Source organism: Eptatretus burgeri, chromosome 3 (assembly GCF_056783735.1).
Source record: "Eptatretus burgeri isolate ZD-2024b chromosome 3, Ebu_testis_v1, whole genome shotgun sequence".
Classification (NCBI taxonomy): domain Eukaryota; kingdom Metazoa; phylum Chordata; class Myxini; order Myxiniformes; family Myxinidae; genus Eptatretus; species Eptatretus burgeri.
In genome coordinates, this window is record NC_140963.1 from 66,042,103 (window position 1) to 66,059,719 (window position 17,617).

The 17,617-nt window shown below is 44.3% G+C and overlaps 1 long non-coding RNA gene across 2 annotated transcripts in view; it reads left to right on the forward strand.

Annotated features, from left to right (window-relative positions):
• Nucleotides 1-4,873: 4,873 nt before the first annotated feature.
• Nucleotides 4,874-17,617, forward strand: part of LOC147030098 (uncharacterized) — a 152,416-nt gene continuing 139,672 nt past the window's right edge. Inside the window, exon 1 of one of the 2 annotated variants that reach the window (XR_015056229.1) lies at nt 4,874-5,215. This is a non-coding gene — a long non-coding RNA (uncharacterized LOC147030098). Of the gene's footprint in view, nt 5,216-9,483; nt 9,636-17,617 lie in introns of those variants that run through there. The other variant, XR_015056228.1, reaches the window with a different exon arrangement.

Consider the following 17,617-nt stretch of genomic DNA (forward strand, 5'->3'; position numbering starts at 1 on the left):
CGCTCGTGTGCTGCTTGAGGACATTATGACCCAGAATTACGTCTGCGCACAAATCACGAAGCACCAGTACCCTTACATCTCGATGCGTGTACCCTTTTACGTCCAATTCAACATTGCAGTACCCTCGTACGCGGGACTGTAGTGATGTGGCGGCCATGCATACCGTATTGTCTGTCGGGTGGATTTTCCATTTCCTGCCCTTCACTAGCGAGCTGTTGACGAAACTTTCAGAGCTACCGGTATCAATCAGTGCCTCAGCCATATGCCCGTTAATTCGTACGTTGATGATAGCCTTGGATAGATTCCCCGGGGAGGCTGCAGTTAGTTTCTTTTGCGAGTAGAGAGCCGCAGAAGTGGGTTTATTTCTCCTTAGAGTGGATTTACATACCCTGGCATAATGCCCTTTCTTGTCACAGTTCATGCATGTGGCATCTCTGGCGGGGCATTTGTGGCGGAGGTGTCTTTTGTACCCACAAAAGAAACATTTACCAACCGGAGCAGTTGCTGAGGAGTTTGACGTGGCCTGGGTATCCGGCTCCTCGGGTGTTTCTCCATCCCCTTTGTCTGGCTGTGTCTGTGTCAGTGGGGTTCCTTGAGTTCCCACCGTAGCAGCATTCATTAGCAGCATCGGTGTCCCAAATGACTCAGATTGCTGCTGTGCCGTATCCATCGCTCGAGCCTGATCGACTACCTTTTCAAGAGTGGGTTGCGCTTTCTCTAATAAGCGTTGCCGTATGTGGGCTGATCTAAGTCCTTGGATAAATGCCTCCCGGGTCGCTTCCTTTCGGTGTTCCTCGGCGCTTACGGCCCGGAAGCTGCAGTCTTTTCCCAGCTGATTCAGAGCTTGCAGGAACTAATCGATTGTCTCCCCGGCTGCTTGCTTGCGTGTGTTGAGAAGATGTCGTATGTATACCTCGTTCTTGCGCTTCACGTAGAGCGCCTGCAGCACGTCGATCGCTGCTTCGTAAGTGTCGCACTCCGAGAAGAGCCTGTATACGCCGGGCGAGACATGATTCACGAGGGCGGCCAATTCGTCAGCTCCCTCTTCGATGATGGTCAGATAGTGTGAGAAGGAACGGAACCAATGCGACCATTTCATTTCTGAGTCAGTCGCGTTTGGGTCTGCGTCGAACCTCTCTGGTTTGTAGATCTTGTCCATTGTTGGTTGAGAGAGCCGAGAAAACCAAATGGAATAAATTGAAATGAGGACGAGAGAAGAACCTTCAGAGTATAGGCTTTATTCCATTTGATTGAAGCCGCTTCTACGGGCACACCAGGAAATACAGACGCAGTAAGGAGTACATAAGCAGTAAGGTACACACGCGCAACTAATCACCGCAAAATAAATCAGTATTATATATCAATCAGTATTCTCACCATTCAATGAGCACCAAGTGAGCCGCCGACATAAAACAGTGGAGTCACAGTGATGACTCCATCTACACCTCACTCTCCGAAAACATGGACCATCTTCTATCTTCTCATCCAAACTCTCTCTTCCTCTTATGTGGCGACTTCAATTGTCATCACGCCAGTTGGCTAGGTGTGGGTACCTCTCTCACCTGCCATGGGACATCAGCAAAAGCTTTCTGTGACTCATTGGGACTGACTCAATCGGTCAACTTCCCGACCCGGATCTCAACCAATGGTACTCCATCTCTTCTGGATCTGATTTTGACAAATTTCCCTGACAATATCTGCTGCTCTTCCTTCGCTCCAATTGGTTCTTCTGACCACGTCCTTATTAAAGTGGACATCTCTCTGGCTGTTATCAGAGAACCACCTCACCGCCGTCGAGTCTGGCATTTCACTCAAGCCGACTGGCAGGGTCTCCGAGCAGCCATCAAACTTACAGACTGGTCTCCTATCACTACTTTCTCAAACATCAACTCATCCTGGGAATTCTTTCAAAGAAACTTGCTCTCCCTCATGCACAGATTTATCCCCTCTCGTGTTCAGTTGTCTTACCCTTCCTCCCGCCCTTGGTTTACTGAAGCTTGTGGCGAGGCAGTTGTCCTGAAACAACTTGTCTTTGCCTCATGGAAAGCAAACCCAACTGAGGGCAATCTCAGTTCTTTCCACAAAGCTCGGAACAAGTGTGTAGCTACCCTCAGGAGAGCCAGAAAACAACATCTTTCTCATCTCAAGTCTGAACTCTCAAACCTCTCTCCCTCCTCAAAATCTTGGTGGCGTTTAATCAAATCTGTTTCTGGTGTATGTTCCCCCTCCATCCCCTCCCTTACCTCAAATGGCCGCACTGCTGATTCCACACGTGATAAAGCTGAATGTCTAAACTCGGTGTTTGCAGCTAAATCTTGTGTCCCAAACCCATCACTATCTCTACCCACTTTACCCAGTCGCACCCAACTGTCCCTGGACTCTGTATCCTTTTCTCCTGACAAGGTGGAGAGCTTGCTTTCAAACCTCGAGTCAGATTCTGCAACCGGTCCAGACGGCATCAGCCCACGTGTCCTCAAAGCCTGCTCTTCTGCTCTTGCTCACCCTCTCTCTGTTCTATTCACCCTCTCATTTTCCCAAGGTCATCTGCCATCTGCTTGGAAATCTGCTAACATCACTGCCCTGCATAAAAAAGGTGCAAAAACAGATCCCTGTAACTATAGACCAATCAGCCTTCTCCCAATCATCAGCAAGGTTATGGAATCCATCATCGCTTCAGACATGAAATCCTTCCTCTTCTCCAATGGCTTGATTTCCAATCATCAATTTGGTTTCAGACCAGGTCACTCTACCCTAGATATGCTGCTACTGCTCTCCCATCAATGGATGGAGGTCCTCAATGCCAGACAGGAAATCCGAGCCGTATCCCTGGACATATCACGTGCTTTTGACACAGTCTGGCACCCTGCCCTACTCACCAAACTCTCTTCCCAGGGTATTCAAGGCCATCTCCACTCATGGCTCGCAGACTTCCTCTCCTGTCGCAGTCAACGTGTGGCCCTAAATGGAGTTCTTTCATCCCCTCTTCCTGTGCAGGCTGGAGTTCCTCAAGGTAGCGTTCTGGGCCCTGTTCTTTTTCTGGTTTTCATCAATGATCTCTCGGACTCTCTGGAAAATCCTCTATTTCTCTTTGCCGATGACTCAACCCTCTGCCGTACCATCTGTCATCCCTCAGACCGGCAAGCAGCAGCTTCTTCGCTCACTGCAGATCTGGATAAAATCACAAACTGGTCCAACACGTGGAACATGTCTTTCAATCCAGACAAATCTCACACTCTCACTATGTCTCTTCGAAAGGACCGTTTACAAACCTATCCCAGCCACCTTCTCAACAATCCTCTGGAAGAAGTCTTTTCTTTCAAGCTTCTGGGTCTCACTATCTGCCATGACCTTTCCTGGGAAAGTCACATTTCCAACCTTGCCTCAAAAGCCAGTTGCCGACTGGGAATCCTCCGTCGTGCAAAGTCCTTCCTCGGCCCTCTTGAGCTCCTGACCACTTACAAAGCTTTTGTCCGTAGCCTGATGGAGTACTGCTCTCCCCTCTGGGCTGGTGCTCCTGCCTCCCACCTTTCTCGACTTCACGCTGTCGAAACCAGGGCTTTTAAGATCATTGGCATCTCCCGCAATGAAGCTGAGTCTTTGGGCCTCTCACTCAATCACCGCAGGTTGGTCGGTGGTCTTTCTGTCTTCTACCGACTCCTCTCCAGCCTTGCCCCCCTGCTCTCTCTGCGATTTGTCCCAACCACATTTCCACAGGGCGCTCAAGGTCCGCCAACAACCCCCTTCTGGTAAAACTACCAAAATCACGAATCACTGCTCATCTTCACTCTTTCATTCCTCTTTTTCCCGCCTTTGGAATAAACTTCCTCACTCTATTCTTTCCCATTCTTCCCTTCAGGCTTTCAAAACAGCTGTTCACCACCACCTCTTATCTTCCCCCATCCAAATCCTCGATCTTTTCTACCCCGATAATCCACCCAAGCCCACTTCCTTCAATTCTCCTGCTTTCCTTCCTGAAAGTCCCTTTAATGTCCATCTTCCCCTCGCCATGTTCCCCGTCCCATCCCCATCCCTCTCCCTTCCACAGTTCACCTGTGTCTGTTCCCCAATGTTTTGTCCCTTCCACTCCCGCCCCTCTTGTCTCATGCCTCCTTGCTGTGAGTTGTGTGTTAGCTCTCATACGAGCCTCGACCAAGGTATACAAAAAAAAAAAAAAAAAAAATAAAAAAAAAAAAAAAAACGACAATGCCCCTGGGACAATCCCCGCGACCGAGCCGAACCGCAGCTTTATATCTTCTGTGCTCGAGCCGGGCAGCATGTGATCACACGTCACGATCTTCAATTCACCACATATATCATATATATATATATATAGCCTGATGTGTATATATATATATATATATATATATATATATATATATATATATATATATATATATATATATATATATATATATATATATATATATATATATATATATATATATATATATATATATATATATATATATATATATATATATATATATATATATATATATATATATATATATATATATATATATATATATATCCTGGTGTTGGCGCAGTGGTTAGGGCAGCGGCTTGGGATCCAAAAGGTCCTGAGTTCAAACCCCGTTGGGCCACTGAATTAATACACCAGGGGGTTGACTCAGTCTATCATCCTTCCGAGGTCGGCGAAGTGAGTACCAGTCTACTGGGCCGGTGTATACCCCGGTTAGAATAGGTGTACCATATCCCTGTGTCGTAAGAGGCGACCATGGTTCCCTCAGGAAGGGCATCCGGCGTAAAACATGTGCCAAATCATTATGCGGATCATACGGATGCTCTGCTGTGGCGACCCCTAACGGGAGCAGCCGAAAGAAGAAGAAATATATATATATATATCCACTGATCAGGCCCGCCAAACAAACGGACGCCAACGTTGTCAGACGGAATGAAAACCCGTCATTCTTTTTACAAAAACAGCTAAAATTGATGAAAAAGCGGCCGAAATTGAAACCAACACAGTAATTACGGTCGCAATAGCAGATATAATGGAAACCAACATGTTTATTCTACACACAAGAACGGTCATGACGGAAACAAGAACGGACAATCCCGAAATAGATTGGTGGGGAACGGAAGCAAGGTTGGCTATTTCCGTCGCGAAACGTCCGAGAGCGAAACAAAACCGGTTCATTCCGGTTACTGTGGTGCGAACAAGATGGCGGATGCAGTCGAACGACCTGTTACGGTATGTAAATTTTTTTAGTGCTTGTGCCTCGAACATAAATGTAATGTAGATAATATATAGTGGGCAGTACCTGATGTAGTTTTAACAATTTATTAAACCGGATTTTGTTGTGATGATAATGTTTGGTTTGCCTGTATTTCGAGCCCCCGAGTGTAGGATCGCTAGTTGTGTAGGCCCAGTTCAACATAGGGGATCGTGCATGGGATCTTTTTACAGTTTGTACTTCATATTAACTTTGTTTTGGTCTACTGTGGCACAAGTCACAGAAAATTTTAATAGTAGTCATGGGAGGAATCCCACCAAGGGGTGGGATATATTAGGTAGCAAGTGAAGTCAGTTCTTGAAGTTGATGTGTTGGATACAGGAGAAATGGGCAGGAGTAAAGACCTGAGCGACTTTGACAAGGGCCAAATTGTTATGGCCAGAGCATCTCTGAAACGGCAAGGCTTGTGGGGTGTTCCTGGTCAGCAGTGGTGAGTACCTACAGAGAGTGGTCCGAGGAGGAACAAACCACAAACTTGCGACAGCGTGTTGGGCGCCCAAAGCTCATCGATGCGCGAGGGCAACGAAGGCTATCCGTCTGGTCCAAACCCCCAGAAGGTCTACTGTGGCACAAGTCACAGAAAATTTTAATAGTAGTCATGGGAGAAATGTTCACAATCCACAGTGCATCGCACCCTGCTGCGTATGGGGCTACGTAGCTGCAGACCGCTCAGAGTGCCCATGATGACCCTGTCCATCGTCGAAAGTGCCTACGAAGGGCACGCAAGCATCGGAACTGGACCTTGGAGCAGTGGAAGAAGGTTGCCTGGTCCGATGAGTCCCTTTTTCTTTTAGATCACGGGGATGGCCGTGTACATGTGCACTGTTTACCTGGGGGAAGTGATGGCACCAGGATGCACTGTGGGAAGATGACAAGCCGGTTGGGTGGAGTGTGATGCTCTGGGCAATGTTCTGCTGGGATACCCTTGGTCCGCCCATTCAAGTGGACGTCAATTTGACACGTGTCACCTACCTAAACATCGTTGCAGACCAGGTACACCCCTTCATGGAAATAGTATTCCCTGATGGCAGTGGCCACTTTCTGCAGGATAATGTGCCCTGCCACACTGCATACATTATTCGGGAATGGTTTGAGGAACATGATGAAATGTTCATGGTGTTGCCCTGGCCTCCAATTTCTCCAGATCTTAATCCGAATGAGCATCTGTGGGATTTGCTGGACTGACAAGTCCGATCCACAGCGGCTCCACTTCACAACTTGCAGGACTTGAAGGATCTGCTGCTAATATTTTGGTGCCAGATACCACAGGACACCTTCAGGAGTCTTGTAGAATCCAGGCCTCGGTGGGTCCGCGCTGCTTTGGCGGCACACGGAGGACCAACAGCATATGAGGCAGGTTGTCATGTTTTGGCTCATCAGTGTGTGTGTGTGTGTGTGTGTGTGTGTATATACATATATATATATATATATATATATATATATATATATATATATATGTATATATGAGAGGGGAAGATTCTGGAGGAATGGTAGACTCGTCTAATTGTATCGATATTGAAAAGGAAGGGGGATGTGTAAAGTCGAGGGATGTACCAAGGCATCACACTTTGTCATGTGAAGAAGCTCCGAGAGAGGATTTTGGACAGGAGGATATGGAAAAATGTGAAGCAGAAGATAGGCGAAGAACTGCAAGTGTTCAGAAAGGCAAGATGGATGACAGATGGGATGTTTATGCTGAAAAGGTTGGTAGAGAAGATGTTGGAGATGCAAAGGGGAATTGCACTCGGATTTGTGGACCTTGCCAAGGCTTATGATATGCTTCCGAGGATTATGGTGATGCTGTGATGGATGGGATTATCTGAAGTAGAAATTAGGATCGTGGAATGCTTGTATGATGGAACGAAGGGAAGATGGTTGGTTGAACCTGCAATGTCAGAAGAGTTCTGCATTGACATCGCTTTGAGGCATGGAAGCACAATTAGCTAAATAATGTTAATTATAGTGATGGAAATTGTCAGCAGGAAGGTCAGTGTTAAAGACATCCTCAGGAAGCTACTGTATGTAAACGATCTGGTGATGGTAGTGGAGAGCTAACAAGAGATGGAGGAAGTGCTCGAGGAGTGGAAGGAGGCTTTTGAGAAGCACAGTCTGGAAATGAGCCTGGAGAAGATGGAGATAATATGGGTAGGACAGAGAGAAGTGAGCATCAGGTTATAGGGGAATGAGATAAGATGGGGGATTGTATTTGTGTACTGATGTGGAACTGTGTCCAGTGATGATAGTTTTGAGGCAGAGGTACAGAGGAGGATACAAATGGGTGTGTAATCATGGAGGAAAGTGAAGGGTTTGATGGCGGACAGGAATATATTGAGGAAGATGAAAGGGAAAGTCTTGAGGTCATGTGTAATGCCAGTATATCTGTATGGTTTGAAGATGGTGGTGCTGACAAATCAGTAACAGTGGCTGCAGTTCTGCAAGAACAACTGGGTCAGGTGGATTGTGGGAGTGATGAGGGTGGGTAAAAAGATAGACAAACTGAGGGAGGAGATCCATGTGCAGATGTACTGGATGGGAATACTGGAAAATATCTGTTTGAAATCGATAAGACACCTGGTGGGGATGGATGAAGATGGACTTCTGAAGAGAGCAGATGCATTGAAAGAATGAGGCAAGAGAAAACGAGGTAGACCCTGATCGAGATCGGAGGATTGTGTGAAAGGGAATGTCAAAAAAGTGGAGGTTGGAGGAGAGTTGGGAGGAATGGCTGGTGATAGAGGTTGGTAGATGAGTGTTGTGGACAGAGCAGAGCACCAGCTCAGTATCAGTTGGCCTCACCCCATATAAATGGATTTTGAGGAAGAACATATAACATATTCTTCAATAGGGATAAATTGATTTTTGTTTGCATTGAATGGCTTGATTTTTCAATCATTTTGCTGTGGTTGTGCAACTCATTTATTTGTAATAATGTGGCAATTATCAAGGTATGATTGCACATGATAAATTCAATAACATTTTATGATAATGTATTCACTTCTTATTCTGTTGCAAAAATGTCCTCCAACAACTTTTCCTCTGAAAGGACAAATGGTTTGTTTTTGTTGTCATTTAAAAATGTAGATATATATGCCTTCATGTATGGTGAATATAAAAAAAAATTCATTTAATTTCTTCATCAATGACATAAAGGGAGTGAAATAACCAAGCTCGACCTGTGTTTGGCATAAGATTAAGATTTCAAAACATGTATTTTGATGAAAACTGATCCCAAATGAAAGAGTGACGTTTTCTTTCCCAGCATCAAACAAAGCAGATGAACTATAAAACCTTGCTGAAATACATTTCAAAAAGAAAGGAATTGTAAGCTTTCCAAATACATTATTATCATGAAGGATGAAGAGGCTGTTGAACATGTCCATATCTAATGTATAAAGCTCTTTCTAACCACTGGCTGACTGACTGATCTTAAAGATCGAGACCTTCTGGGTGATGGAGAAAGCTGAAATTTTTCGTGCCGATGGAAATCGAAGTTGGTACACCTGAAAAAGCAATCACAGAATCGTCATACAACATTCATAAATTAAAATATAAATAAATTAAAAAGATAAAATGCAGGTGAGTGACCTCGAGACAATGGAGAAGCAAGGTAATTTTGGCTGCCAATCGACATCGAAGCCATAACACCGGTGAAAATCACAGAATTGTCGTACAACACTCAGATATGAAAATATAAATAAATGAAAAATGAAATGCAAGTGAGCGACCCGAGCCAATGGGGAAACACCGTTTGGATGCTTAAACAATGTGTAAGCACACCCCACTAGTGTGTGTGTGTGTGTGTATATGTATATATATATATATATATATATATATATATATGTATATATATATGTATATGTATATATGTATATATATATATATATATATATATATATATATATATATATATATATATGTATATATGTATATGTATATGTATATATATATATATATATATATATATATATATATATATATATATGTATATATATGTATATATATATATGTATATATGTATATATATGTATATGTATATATGTATATGTATATGTATATATATATATATATATATATGTATATATATATATATATGGATACAAACAAACACGACATAATAGTGACCGAGGCTTTTCGTGCTGTACTCTTCAGGGTAAAATTCGCAGCAACTGAAGAAGGAAGTGAAGGCGCGTGCTTTATACGCAGGTTTCAATGAGGTAGACACTGATTGGTTCAACCGTAATGATGTCACGGTTAGTCCGAACGCCCATCGGTCGACTCATCATCTTCACCTCAAGCTCCCATTGGCTGGAGCAGAGTTCGTCGATGATTGATGTTTGCACCCGCATCCTGGAAAGAGGGGGATGGGTTTCCCCAAAGGTCCATTCACCATTTGTTACCGTACTTCTCTTGATCTTTCCATGCTGAAAGAGACACAGAGATCGTACAAATTCCTTTTGATGACATGATATTGGATCGGTGGTAAGGATGAAGGTTGCTCCCAACATACGTAAACGAAACGAGCTCCGACCTCGGCTCAATATCCTGAACATATCTGCATTGTACTGGTCTAGACCGATAGGGTTGGCAAACAGGTGCTGTACAGTGGCCGGTGGTTGCTGGATATTTCTACATGCTCGCACTGGTTGTGTTCTAACCCTCACAATCTTTCTTTGAATCGCCAACGGGACGTGTTGTTTGATCTGATCAGCAATTCTTAGTGTTGTGCGGCCCACGTACCGAGCTTCACATCAGCACTCATAAATAACATTGCTGGTTTGTGAGGTGGGTAGCACATCCTTGTTGACTGACGTCAGCAAACGGCGAGAGGTAAAGATTACTCGGCCTTGCACAGCCAGAAACGTCTTGGACACGATATGTTTGATTTGTACTTCAAACCTACATGATGGTTGTCCTTTCCAGGGCATCCTGATATAGACTGGACATTTGTCCGGCCCAATCTTTTGATCTTTTGTCGTGTTTAGAAACTTGTGTATGTATCTCTTAACTATATGCTCAGGGTAACCATTCTAACCATTATATTCATGATTTTGTCAATTTCAGCAGGGAGATTACTAGGTGAACAAATCCTCTGTGCTCTGTTAACCAGGATATTGATCAAGGCAATTTTGTTTCTCGTGGAGTTGTAGGAGTCCCAGCGAGTATACTGCCCTGTGAAAGTTGGCTTCTGGTAGACGGATGTTGTGAAACCAAGGTTGGATCTATCAACCAACACATCCAAATACGGTAACTTGTTTGAGGATTCCAGCTCCGTGGTAAACTTCAGCGCTGGATGGAGAGTATTGAGCCATGCCTGGAAATTGTCACATGCCGTCCGAGACTCAAACAAAACAAAAATGTCATCAACATACCGATAGTATACGATGGGGGAATCGACCCCTTGCCGACCAGTCAGTTTCTGCATTTCATGATCGCCTTCAAAAATATTTGCAAGAGCTGGGCCTAATGGAGATCCCATGGCCACACCGTCCGTTTGAACATACATCCTGTTGTAAAAACTGAATTCCACCTCCCTTGTTGCTGTGTTCATTAATTCAACGAAGACGTGTACACGTCTCCCACAACACATTGTGGATGGGAATAATATCACGAATTCATTTTTTAGTTACCCAAACCTTTAATCGAGCAAACAATTTTAGTGATTGTAAAAAAGAGTTACACTTAAAACTCCATGGGGTGTTCAAAATCTATGCCAGAAGAGAGCCATGTGTGTGTCGCCATTTTTCTCAGAGATGGCTGAACAGATCTTTGTCAAACTTTCAGAGGTTCGTCAGTGATTTCCAGAGAGTGCTTTAGGCAAAAAAAACAACCTTCAAAAATTTAATTAGTTGGTTCAGATTTTTTGTTTTAATCTCTGCATTTCAGCCTTCTACATAACCCGGAAGGTCCCGATCTTTATCATCAGTCAGTCAATCAGTGGTTCGAAAGAGCTTTGTGTATTTGTGTATGTGTGTGTGTGTGTGTGTGTGTGTATATATTGTTGTGGTTACCAAATTCGCAAACCACCATTCAGGTCCCTTAGGTGAGATATCTCGGTAAGTATATGTGTAGTTAGGCCCAAACCCGTTGTCTAGTGGGAATACATGTCATTTTTGCGTGCTGCGACTCTTCAGGCTAGCCGTTTTTCTTTTGCTATCTTTATTTTGGACCAACCGCCATTGTTACCACCACCAACCACGTCTCAACAGTCGTCACAACATCAACCACCCACCACAACGCCGCTTCACCACAACAGCCACGACCTTTCCCGTCACACCTCGCAACCGTCGCATCGCCACCGTTCTTGCGCCGCTTGTGGGTACCGGTATTGGACTCGTGCAGGGCGCGCGCCGAACAGCGTGTACAAAACCATGGATTTTCCGCTCCAAAAACGGATCAAAAACGACACACGCCCACTTTTGTGCCGTCCAATCGGTGAGCGAGGGGTGATTTGGCCCCGCCTCCAGGGCGTTGGAGGGCGGTCGCTATATGCAAATTCATGGATCAAAATGCATTCACGCCCACTTTTTCTCGGGCCAATGGGGAGCGAGGTGAAAGGTCGAAGGCAGGGGGTCAAAGATGAGAGAGCGAAGCCACGGGGCTTATATAAGCGACCGCGTTCGTCAGTCAAAAAGAGAATTAAGAGTTGGTCGTCGTCGTCATCATGTGCGTTGGAGTCGGAGCGAAGAGGACGGAGCTGTGGAGAGGCGGCGAAGGCAGACGAGGGGGTGATCGCGTCGTGCCGGGAGCTGCACACCAGGGAGGCCGACGGTGCGACCTGGTCGAGGTGGAGACGCTCGTCGCGGGACTCGAGAGAGAGTAAAAATCCTCCTTTCCCCGAGCATCAGCAACCCCCTCCTGTTTCCCCCCGCGCTGAGATAGTGCGACCAAGGGGGCCCCTTTCCCACCCCCTACCAGACACTGTCCGCGAGGCCCGCGGAGTTGAGGCACCATCGCCGCTCCGCGTCTCATCACCAGACGGGTAGGCCCGACCCGGTCTCGGCCTCAGGCCCGCCTCATCCTTGAGGGTGTTCTTTTTCTTGGTTTTGGGTATGTGTTGTCGGCGCCGTCTGTGAAGTAGAATTGTATAAGTGTTGCCATGTGCTCGGTAGTCGGTATTAGCTCTGCATTGTGTCTTCGCTTTTACATTTGCTTTTTGTGTAAAATTGCATTGTGTTTCTCTTCTTTTCTATGTGCTTTTGGTGGAATTGTATATGTGTGCTTTCCGTTCATCGCGAATAAATGTGCTTTATGTTGAACTGCTTTCCCGCTTCGCTTCGTCATTTCTTTCATTGAATCCTCATCTTGCTTCACGTAAAGGGTTGGTAGTGGGCTGAATACGCCCGATAATTAATCGAACCGTCGAGGCCGACGATAACACCGCTCGGTTATCCCGATAGTACGGAACGGGTCGCTTAAGTGGCCCGTGTCCGAAGTCGACCTGCGGCGAGGTGCGATCGCCCGGTCTACCCTCCGTGTGGGTACTTAGGTAGGTCGAATTTGGCGAGCAACCCTGTCCCACGCGGGGGCCGATTGGCTCGATCGCGGTGAGACCGAAAGGTCCACCCGTGACTGGTTCCCGGCGTTAGTCCGAGAGGGTCACGACTGGATTGTCCGTCCGGTGGGCGACGTGCCGCGATTCGAGTTACGTGGCCGTCAGCACGCCGGCGGGCGCGAATCCGTAACAATATATATATATATATATATATATATATATATATATATATATATATATATATATATATATATATATATATATTCTACACTCTACCGGTCAAAAGTTTTAGAACACCCCCTTTTTTCAGTTTTTACTGAAATTTAAGCAGTTCAAGTCCAGTGAATAACCTGAAATGGAACAAAGCTAAGTGGTAAACTGCCAGAAGTTTTAAAAGAAAAGGTTGAGGTTAACAAAAACTGAAAAATAATTTAAATTTCAGAGTTGTTAAAAAGGCCCTATTCAGGGAACAAGTAATGGGTTAGCCACTGCAGCTGTTCTGCAGCAATGGAAGTAAATTTTGCCTTGAAAGTTGATGCCAACAATTCCAACAGGTGTCCCAACTTTTGTTGATTAGTTACAAACCCTCTGTCTGTATAACAGCAGTGTTGGAAGAGACTGTTGCTGTACCCTCTGAAGCATTATTTGGACAATATTGCACTGCAGGAAGTAGTATATTGCTATCATAATGGTGAGCAAAAGACAATTAACAAAGGAAGACAGACAGACCATTATAACCCTGAAAAATCGAGGTCTTTCCTTCAGAGAAATTGCAAAGGAGCCAAGGTGTAAGTGAGTACAGTTTCCTACACCATCAAAAGGCACTTGGAAATGGAGGAAACTCTAACAGGAAGAGGTCTGACAGACTCAAAGCCACAACATAATCAGAAGACAAGTTTCTGAAAGTCAACAGCTTGTGTGATAGGCGGTTCACAGGACAGCAGCTTCAAGCACAGCTTAACACTGGTCGACGTAAGAAAGTCTCAGTTTCAACTGTGAAGAGAAGACTTCAAGCTGCAGGTTTGACAGGTCGAGTGGCAGTAAGAAAGCCATTGCTAAGATGGAAAAATAATATAAAGAGGCTTGCCTGGGCCATGAAGCACCACCAGTGGACGACTGAAAACTGGAAGAAGGTCTTATGGACTAATGAATCTAAATTTGAAATCTTCGATTCATCACGCAGGATTTTTGTATGCCGTCAAGTAGGTGAAAAGATAGTTCCTCAGTGGGTGACACCAACTGTCAAACATGGAGGAGGAAGCGTGATTATGTGGGGCTCTTTTGCTGGATCCAGAGTTGGCGACTTGCACAGAGTGACTGGCACTGAACCAAAAGGGCTACGACAGCATTTTGCAGTGCCATGCAATACCCTCTGGTCTCCGCCTAGTTTGTGAGTGGTTCATTCTGCAGCAAGATAACGACCCAAGACATACCTCCAGGCTATGACAGAACTACCTTACAAGAAAAGAACAAGACGGTCAGCTTCAAATCATGGAATCGCCAGCAGTCTCCAGATTTAAACCCCATCAATCTGGTTTGGGATGAGCTGGACAGAAGTGTGAAAGCAAAGCAACGTACAAGTGCAACACATTTGTGGGAACTTCTGCAACAGTGTTTGGAAGAACTTTCCGAAAAATATTTGATTTCCATTGTGGAAAGAATGCCACGAGTATGTTCGGCTGTTATATCTGCAAAAGGTGACTACTTTGATGAGTCAAAAATTTCGATTAAATTTTGTTCAACAAAACGATTCCATGATTTCTTTTTTATTTACAATTGTTTATTTGTTCTGTGCTTTAATTTCAGACTACATTGAAACTTTAAACTGCTTAAATTTCAGTAAAAACTGGAAAAATATGGGTGTTCTCAATCTTCTGATCAGTCGAGTGTGTGTGTGTGTGTGTGTGTGTGTGTGTGTGTGTGTGTGTGTGTGTGTGTGTGTGTGTGTGTGTGTGTGTGTGTGTGTGTGTGTATGTATATATATATATATATTTACATATGTACCAGGGTAGGGGTGAGGGGTGGGGTTAACAGGACTTTATGACCACCCTGTGGAGTACGGCACATTTCTCAACGTGTGTAGTGATTTTGCAATCTCTTGGTTTCGGGTCTCATGGTCATGGTCACTTGACAGTTGCAATTCCACGGGGTTTCTACAAATCTTACAGGATTGTTCGTTGGACTGGCGACCATGACTGGTCATTTTTAAACTGCTCTATTGTGCCAAAGCCTTTGTAGCTTTGCAAAAGATAATATGAAATGATCCCCATCCCCATTCCTTTGTGTGTGTAGGGAAGAGTTTTAGGCCCTCACATAAAATATGCCGGGCAACGCAGAGTACCCCTGCAAGTGTTCTATAAATAAGATAGTCCAAAGCATGCAAATGTATAAAAACAATTCAATATATACAGTAAGTATCATAAATTATATACAATTAGAAATGTAACTATTTCAATAAATTTCTTATTTATGTATCGAAATATTACACAAAGATTTTGGCATTTCTTGGACTATTGTGAGACACTCGTTAATATGACTTCAATTGAATGCCCCTCGTATCTTATTTCTCGACAACAATGATGCATACTAATTGTTCATAAAGTAACAAGAAATTTGAGCAATTAATCACAATAATTAATAAGTTCCAATTATGTAACAGATAAATCTGAACAAACTGTTGGAGAAATAATGATCCATTGCAGCAAATTGGTGTGGACAAAAAAGGAAGCAGACAAAGTAATTAAGGCTACAAATTCAAATGTGGATTTTCTCACGTCATGGGCACTGCTTGGACGAATCTGATAATGCAATTAGCAAGCGCAGGATCCTCTGCCTGTGATAATGAGTCCAGACAGAATGAAAATGGACTGGATGTGAAAGATTGGAACCGAGGTTTGGAAGACTCATTGGTAGACCTTCAGGAAATATCCAAATAATATTTTATGAAACGATTTGTTCCCACTGTATTTCACCTAAGATAATTTTTTCAAAAGTACATTGAAAAAGCTATTTCATTAATTACCTGCTTGAAGCACACATGGCCAATTGCAAGTGTAAGTTATCATCCAGGATAATGCAGCAAAGGATAATATGCTAAATATTGTACTTTACAGTTCCAAAATTGTGAATTGACATATATGCGTGTGCACACACACACACACACACACACACACACACACACACACACACACACACACACACACACACACACACACACACACACACACACACACACACACACACACACACACACACACACACACACACACACACACACACACACACACACACACACACTCTCTCCTCTCCTCTCCTCTCCTCTCCTCTCTCCTCTCCTCTCCTCTCCCTCTCCTCTCCTCTCCTCTCCTCTCCTCTCCTCTCCTCTCCTCTCCTCTCCTCTCCTCTCCTCTCCTCTCCTCTCCTCTCCTCTCCTCTCCTCTCCTCTCCTCTCCTCTCCTCTCCTCTCCTCTCCTCTCCTCTCCTCTCCTCTCCTCTCCTCTCCTCTCCTCTCCTCTCTCCTCTCCTCTCCTCTCCTCTCCTCTCCTCTCCTCTCCTCTCCTCTCCTCTCCTCTCCTCTCCTCTCCTCTCCTCTCCTCTCCTCTCCTCTCCTCTCTCTCCCCCCCCCCCCCCCATCACAGTTCCCAAACTGCTGTCACAACCACTGAGCACCGCTGCTCAGCGTCTCCCACTGTACACGCCATGACTTTTGCTTTCACTACCCTCCGTCCATTGTTTGTGTCTGTCACCCTTTCTTCCATCATATCGTTTGGGAGAGACAGAGTTTGCATCTTGTGGTGAACGGCATTCCATGGTACCCTGATGGGCCACCCTGATTTTGGTTTTCCTCTCCACCGTGAGCTGTGTATTGTTCTATCGGTTTTTACTGATATGATGGTGTATGCCTCTTGATACATTTATTGCTTTTCAAAAATAGTTCTTTTTTCCCTTTCTTCCAAAATTTGGCTAACAAAATTGCATTTAACGCTCCTTGTTACCCTCATCGAAGGAGAGGTTATTGCATTTGGGTCCGTTTGTTCGTCTGTTTGTCCATGCATAACTTTTGTGTTCTTCTCCGCAACCAGTTTTCGAATTGAGACAATTTTCACCATTGGTGTGACTACTCTTGGAGAATGTTTTTTTGATAATTATGATGTCATAGGTCACGTGGTGTGGCAGCCATAATGTAAAAATGGAAAACTTTGGACCTCTGTAGCTCTGAAACCGTACCAAGGAACAAAAACTCGAAACTTGGCACACAGCAAGTACTCCTCATCGGAAATGAGTGTCATTTTTATGACGTCAGAGGTGCCTTCGTTAAGATGTCATAATTGCATATGTAGAACGCCACATATGATCAGTATGAAAAATTTTGAGGGTCATCTTGGGATAAAATGGTCCACAATTTTTTTTTGATGTTTTCATCGGTCACATGATTCAGCAGCTATATTGTTGAAGAAAAAAAAAACTTGAAAAATCTTCTCTGAAATGGCTGAACCATTCATCACTGCCAGCATTTATAAAGTGGCAGTTCTAATTATGTCTCTTATTAATTACGTAACATACCAGTACACAAACGCCACACAAAATACACCACACAACACACCGCACCAACAAGTCCTGGTGAGGGTCTGCAATCTCTGATTGCTCTTTTTCTTGTTTGTTTTGTTTCTTTGATTATACTCCCCTGACCTCTCCTTGCACCCATATTTTTGTCCCACCCCAACGTTTTCTATATCTTCCCCGAGCTGGATGTATCTCGGGAAAGTTTTTATTTTGTTTTGCTCATATTAGTGATGCATTCAAGGCATTTATGCAGAAGCACTGGGTCATCTCCATGCCTCTGGTTGAGTGGTTAGTGTTTAAGATA